Genomic DNA, 7,165 nt, shown 5'->3' with positions numbered 1-7,165 from the left:
TCTTTTGCAAAGAGCTGCGCATTGGAAAATTCAGGGCTATGTCGTGTAGATGATGGCCTAACAGGAGGCTTTAAAATTTTCTTTCTAGTGTCCTTCGTTTGGGAGAAAAATGCAAAGGTACAAGACAGCTTTTCCTTGTCAATATCTCTCTTTTGCAAAGAGCTGCGCATTGGAAAATTCAGGGCTATGTCGTGTAGATGATGGCCTAACAGGAGGCTTTAAAATTTTCTTTCTAGTGTCCTTCGTTTGGGAGAAAAACGCAATGGTACAAGACAGCTTTTCCTTGCCAATATCTCTCTTTTGCAAAGAGCTGCGCATTGGAAAATTCAGGGCTATGTCGTGTAGATGATGGCCTAACAGGAGGCTTTAAAATTTTCTTTCTAGTGACCTTCGTTTGGGAGAAAAATGCAAAGGTACAAGACAGCTTTTCCTTGCCAATATCTCTCTTTTGCAAAGAGCTGCGCATTGGAAAATTTAGGGCTATGTCGTGTAGATGATGGCCTAACAGGAGGCTTTAAAATTTTCTTTCTAGTGTCCTTCGTTTGGGAGAAAAATGCAATGGTACAAGACAGCTTTTCCTTGCCAATATTTCTCTTTTGCAAAGAGCTGCGCATTGGAAAATTCAGGGCTATGTCGTGTAGATGATGGCCTAACAGGAGGCTTTAAAATTTTCTTTCTAGTGACCTTCGTTTGGGAGAAAAATGCAAAGGTACAAGACAGCTTTTCCTTGCCAATATCTCTCTTTTGCAAAGAGCTGCGCATTGGAAAATTCAGGGCTATGTCGTGTAGATGATGGCCTAACAGGAGGCTTTAAAATTTTCTTTCTAGTGACCTTCGTTTGGGAGAAAAATGCAAAGGTACAAGACAGCTTTTCCTTGCCAATATCTCTCTTTTGCAAAGAGCTGCGCATTGGAAAATTCAGGGCTATGTCGTGTAGATGATGGCCTAACAGGAGGCTTTAAAATTTTCTTTCTAGTTCCCTTCGTTTGGGAGAAAAATGCAATGGTACAAGACAGCTTTTTCTTGCCAATATCTCTCTTTTGCAAAGAGCTGCGCATTGGAAAATTCAGGGCTATGTCGTGTAGATGATGGCCTAACAGAAGGCTTTAAAATTTTCTTTCTAGTGACCTTCGTTTGGGAGAAAAATGCAAAGGTACAAGACAGCTTTTCCTTGCCAATATCTCTCTTTTGCAAAGAGCTGCGCATTGGAAAATTCAGGGCTATGTCGTGTAGATGATGGCCTAACAGTAGGCTTTAAAATTTTCTTTCTAGTGTCCTTCGTTTGGGAGAAAAATGCAAAGGTACAAGACAGCTTTTCCTTGCCAATATCTCTCTTTTGCAAAGAGCTGCGCATTGGAAAATTCAGGGCTATGTCGTGTAGATGATGGCCTAACAGGAGGCATTAAAATGTTCTTTCTAGTGTCCTTCGTTTGGGAGAAAAATGCAATGGTACAAGACAGCTTTTCCTTGCCAATATCTCTCTTTTGCAAAGAGCTGCGCATTGGAAAATTCAGGGCTATGTCGTGTAGATGATGGCCTAACAGGAGGCTTTAAAATTTTCTTTCTAGTGTCCTTCGTTTGGGAGAAAAATGCAATGGTACAAGACAGCTTTTCCTTGCCAATATCTCTCTTTTGCAAAGAGCTGCGCATTGGAAAATTCAGGGCTATGTCGTGTAGATGATGGCCTAACAGTAGGCTTTAAAATTTTCTTTCTAGTGTCCTTCGTTTGGGAGAAAAATGCAAAGGTACAAGACAGCTTTTCCTTGCCAATATCTCTCTTTTGCAAAGAGCTGCGCATTGGAAAATTCAGGGCTATGTCGTGTAGATGATGGCCTAACAGGAGGCATTAAAATGTTCTTTCTAGTGTCCTTCGTTTGGGAGAAAAATGCAATGGTACAAGACAGCTTTTCCTTGCCAATATCTCTCTTTTGCAAAGAGCTGCGCATTGGAAAATTCAGGGCTATGTCGTGTAGATGATGGCCTAACAGGAGGCTTTAACATTTTCTTTCTAGTGTCCTTCGTTTGGGAGAAAAATGCAATGGTACAAGACAGCTTTTCCTTGCCAATATCTCTCTTTTGCAAAGAGCTGCGCATTGGAAAATTCAGGGCTATGTCGTGTAGATGATGGCCTAACAGGAGGCTTTAAAATTTTCTTTCTAGTGACCTTCGTTTGGGAGAAAAATGCAAAGGTACAAGACAGCTTTTCCTTGCCAATATCTCTCTTTTGCAAAGAGCTGCGCATTGGAAAATTCAGGGCTATGTCGTGTAGATGATGGCCTAACAGGAGGCTTTAAAATGTTCTTTCTAGTGTCCTTCGTTAGGGAGAAAAATGCAATGGTACAAGACAGCTTTTCCTTGCCAATATCTCTCTTTTGCAAAGAGCTGCGCATTGGAAAATTCAGGGCTATGTCGTGTAGATGATGGCCTAACAGGAGGCTTTAAAATTTTCTTTCTAGTGTCCTTCGTTTGGGAGAAAAATGCAATGGTACAAGACAGCTTTTCCTTGCCAATATCTCTCTTTTGCAAAGAGCTGCGCATTGGAAAATTCAGGGCTATGTCGTGTAGATGATGGCCTAACAGGAGGCTTTAAAATTTTCTTTCTAGTGACCTTCGTTTGGGAGAAAAATGCAAAGGTACAAGACAGCTTTTCCTTGCCAATATCTCTCTTTTGCAAAGAGCTGCGCATTGGAAAATTCAGGGCTATGTCGTGTAGATGATGGCCTAACAGGAGGCTTTAAAATTTTCTTTCTAGTGCCCTTCGTTTGGGAGAAAAATGCAATGGTACAAGACAGCTTTTCCTTGCCAATATCTCTCTTTTGCAAAGAGCTGCGCATTGGAAAATTCAGGGCTATGTCGTGTAGATGATGGCCTAACAGGAGGCTTTAAAATTTTCTTTCTAGTGACCTTCGTTTGGGAGAAAAATGCAAAGGTACAAGACAGCTTTTCCTTGCCAATATATCTCTTTTGCAAAGAGCTGCGCATTGGAAAATTCAGGGCTATGTCGTGTAGATGATGGCCTAACAGTAGGCTTTAAAATTTTCTTTCTAGTGTCCTTCGTTTGGGAGAAAAATGCAAAGGTACAAGACAGCTTTTCCTTGCCAATATCTCTCTTTTGCAAAGAGCTGCGCATTGGAAAATTCAGGGCTATGTCGTGTAGATGATGGCCTAACAGGAGGCTTTAAAATGTTCTTTCTAGTGTCCTTCGTTTGGGAGAAAAATGCAATGGTACAAAGACAGCTTTTCCTTGCCAATATCTCTCTTTTGCAAAGAGCTGCGCATTGGAAAATTCAGGGCTATGTCGTGTAGATGATGGCCTAACAGGAGGCTTTAAAATTTTCTTTCTAGTGTCCTTCGTTTGGGAGAAAAATGCAATGGTACAAGACAGCTTTTCCTTGCCAATATCTCTCTTTTGCAAAGAGCTGCGCATTGGAAAATTCAGGGCTATGTCGTGTAGATGATGGCCTAACAGGAGGCTTTAAAATTTTCTTTCTAGTGACCTTCGTTTGGGAGAAAAATGCAAAGGTACAAGACAGCTTTTCCTTGCCAATATCTCTCTTTTGCAAAGAGCTGCGCATTGGAAAATTCAGGGCTATGTCGTGTAGATGATGGCCTAACAGGAGGCTTTAAAATGTTCTTTCTAGTGTCCTTCGTTTGGGAGAAAAATGCAATGGTACAAGACAGCTTTTCCTTGCCAATATCTCTCTTTTGCAAAGAGCTGCGCATTGGAAAATTCAGGGCTATGTCGTGTAGATGATGGCCTAACAGGAGGCTTTAAAATTTTCTTTCTAGTGTCCTTCGTTTGGGAGAAAAATGCAATGGTACAAGACAGCTTTTCCTTGCCAATATCTCTCTTTTGCAAAGAGCTGCGCATTGGAAAATTCAGGGCTATGTCGTGTAGATGATGGCCTAACAGGAGGCTTTAAAATTTTCTTTCTAGTGCCCTTCGTTTGGGAGAAAAATGCAATGGTACAAGACAGCTTTTCCTTGCCAATATCTCTCTTTTGCAAAGAGCTGCGCATTGGAAAATTCAGGGCTATGTCGTGTAGATGATGGCCTAACAGGAGGCTTTAAAATTTTCTTTCTAGTGACCTTCGTTTGGGAGAAAAATGCAAAGGTACAAGACAGCTTTTCCTTGCCAATATCTCTCTTTTGCAAAGAGCTGCGCATTGGAAAATTTAGGGCTATGTCGTGTAGATGATGGCCTAACAGGAGGCTTTAAAATTTTCTTTCTAGTGTCCTTCGTTTGGTAGAAAAATGCAATGGTACAAGACAGCTTTTCCTTGCCAATATCTCTCTTTTGCAAAGAGCTGCGCATTGGAAAATTCAGGGCTATGTCGTGTAGATGATGGCCTAACAGGAGGCTTTAAAATTTTCTTTCTAGTGACCTTCGTTTGGGAGAAAAATGCAAAGGTACAAGACAGCTTTTCCTTGCCAATATCTCTCTTTTGCAAAGAGCTGCGCATTGGAAAATTCAGGGCTATGTCGTGTAGATGATGGCCTAACAGGAGGCTTTAAAATTTTCTTTCTAGTGACCTTCGTTTGGGAGAAAAATGCAAAGGTACAAGACAGCTTTTCCTTGCCAATATCTCTCTTTTGCAAAGAGCTGCGCATTGGAAAATTCAGGGCTATGTCGTGTAGATGATGGCCTAACAGGAGGCTTTAAAATTTTCTTTCTAGTGCCCTTCGTTTGGGAGAAAAATGCAATGGTACAAGACAGCTTTTCCTTGCCAATATCTCTCTTTTGCAAAGAGCTGCGCATTGGAAAATTCAGGGCTATGTCGTGTAGATGATGGCCTAACAGGAGGCTTTAAAATGTTCTTTCTAGTGTCCTTCGTTTGGGAGAAAAATGCAATGGTACAAGACAGCTTTTCCTTGCCAATATCTCTCTTTTGCAAAGAGCTGCGCATTGGAAAATTCAGGGCTATGTCGTGTAGATGATGGCCTAACAGGAGGCTTTAAAATTTTCTTTCTAGTGTCCATCGTTTGGGAGAAAAACGCAATGGTACAAGACAGCTTTTCCTTGCCAATATCTCTCTTTTGCAAAGAGCTGCGCATTGGAAAATTCAGGGCTATGTCGTGTAGATGATGGCCTAACAGGAGGCTTTAAAATTTTCTTTCTAGTGACCTTCGTTTGGGAGAAAAATGCAAAGGTACAAGACAGCTTTTCCTTGCCAATATCTCTCTTTTGCAAAGAGCTGCGCATTGGAAAATTTAGGGCTATGTCGTGTAGATGATGGCCTAACAGGAGGCTTTAAAATTTTCTTTCTAGTGTCCTTCGTTTGGGAGAAAAATGCAATGGTACAAGACAGCTTTTCCTTGCCAATATTTCTCTTTTGCAAAGAGCTGCGCATTGGAAAATTCAGGGCTATGTCGTGTAGATGATGGCCTAACAGGAGGCTTTAAAATTTTCTTTCTAGTGACCTTCGTTTGGGAGAAAAATGCAAAGGTACAAGACAGCTTTTCCTTGCCAATATCTCTCTTTTGCAAAGAGCTGCGCATTGGAAAATTCAGGGCTATGTCGTGTAGATGATGGCCTAACAGGAGGCTTTAAAATTTTCTTTCTAGTGACCTTCGTTTGGGAGAAAAATGCAAAGGTACAAGACAGCTTTTCCTTGCCAATATCTCTCTTTTGCAAAGAGCTGCGCATTGGAAAATTCAGGGCTATGTCGTGTAGATGATGGCCTAACAGGAGGCTTTAAAATTTTCTTTCTAGTGCCCTTCGTTTGGGAGAAAAATGCAATGGTACAAGACAGCTTTTCCTTGCCAATATCTCTCTTTTGCAAAGAGCTGCGCATTGGAAAATTCAGGGCTATGTCGTGTAGATGATGGCCTAACAGGAGGCTTTAAAATTTTCTTTCTAGTGTCCTTCGTTTGGGAGAAAAATGCAAAGGTACAAGACAGCTTTTCCTTGCCAATATCTCTCTTTTGCAAAGAGCTACGCATTGGAAAATTCAGGGCTATGTCGTGTAGATGATGGCCTAACAGGAGGCTTTAAAATTTTCTTTCTAGTGACCTTCGTTTGGTAGAAAAATGCAAAGGTACAAGACAGCTTTTCCTTGCCAATATCTCTCTTTTGCAAAGAGCTGCGCATTGGAAAATTCAGGGCTATGTCGTGTAGATGATGGCCTAACAGGAGGCTTTAAAATATTCTTTCTAGTGTCCTTCGTTTGGGAGAAAAATGCAATGGTACAAGACAGCTTTTCCTTGCCAATATCTCTCTTTTGCAAAGAGCTGCGCATTGGAAAATTCAGGGCTATGTCGTGTAGATGATGGCCTAACAGGAGGCTTTAAAATTTTCTTTCTAGTGACCTTCGTTTGGGAGAAAAATGCAAAGGTACAAGACAGCTTTTCCTTGCCAATATCTCTCTTTTGCAAAGAGCTGCGCATTGGAAAATTCAGGGCTATGTCGTGTAGATGATGGCCTAACAGTAGGCTTTAAAATTTTCTTTCTAGTGTCCTTCGTTTGGGAGAAAAATGCAAAGGTACAAGACAGCTTTTCCTTGCCAATATCTCTCTTTTGCAAAGAGCTGCGCATTGGAAAATTCAGGGCTATGTCGTGTAGATGATGGCCTAACAGGAGGCTTTAAAATGTTCTTTCTAGTGTCCTTCGTTTGGGAGAAAAATGCAATGGTACAAGACAGCTTTTCCTTGCCAATATCTCTCTTTTGCAAAGAGCTGCGCATTGGAAAATTCAGGGCTATGTCGTGTAGATGATGGCCTAACAGGAGGCTTTAAAATTTTCTTTCTAGTGTCCTTCGTTTGGGAGAAAAATGCAATGGTACAAGACAGCTTTTCCTTGCCAATATCTCTCTTTTGCAAAGAGCTGCGCATTGGAAAATTCAGGGCTATGTCGTGTAGATGATGGCCTAACAGGAGGCTTTAAAATTTTCTTTCTAGTGACCTTCGTTTGGGAGAAAAATGCAAAGGTACAAGACAGCTTTTCCTTGCCAATATCTCTCTTTTGCAAAGAGCTGCGCATTGGAAAATTCAGGGCTATGTCGTGTAGATGATGGCCTAACAGGAGGCTTTAAAATGTTCTTTCTAGTGTCCTTCGTTTGGGAGAAAAATGCAATGGTACAAGACAGCTTTTCCTTGCCAATATCTCTCTTTTGCAAAGAGCTGCGCATTGGAAAATTCAGGGCTATGTCGTGTAGATGATGGCCTA

Source organism: Pseudophryne corroboree, unplaced genomic scaffold (assembly GCF_028390025.1).
Source record: "Pseudophryne corroboree isolate aPseCor3 unplaced genomic scaffold, aPseCor3.hap2 scaffold_121, whole genome shotgun sequence".
NCBI lineage: Eukaryota > Metazoa > Chordata > Amphibia > Anura > Myobatrachidae > Pseudophryne > Pseudophryne corroboree.
This window is presented reverse-complemented; position numbering follows the sequence as displayed.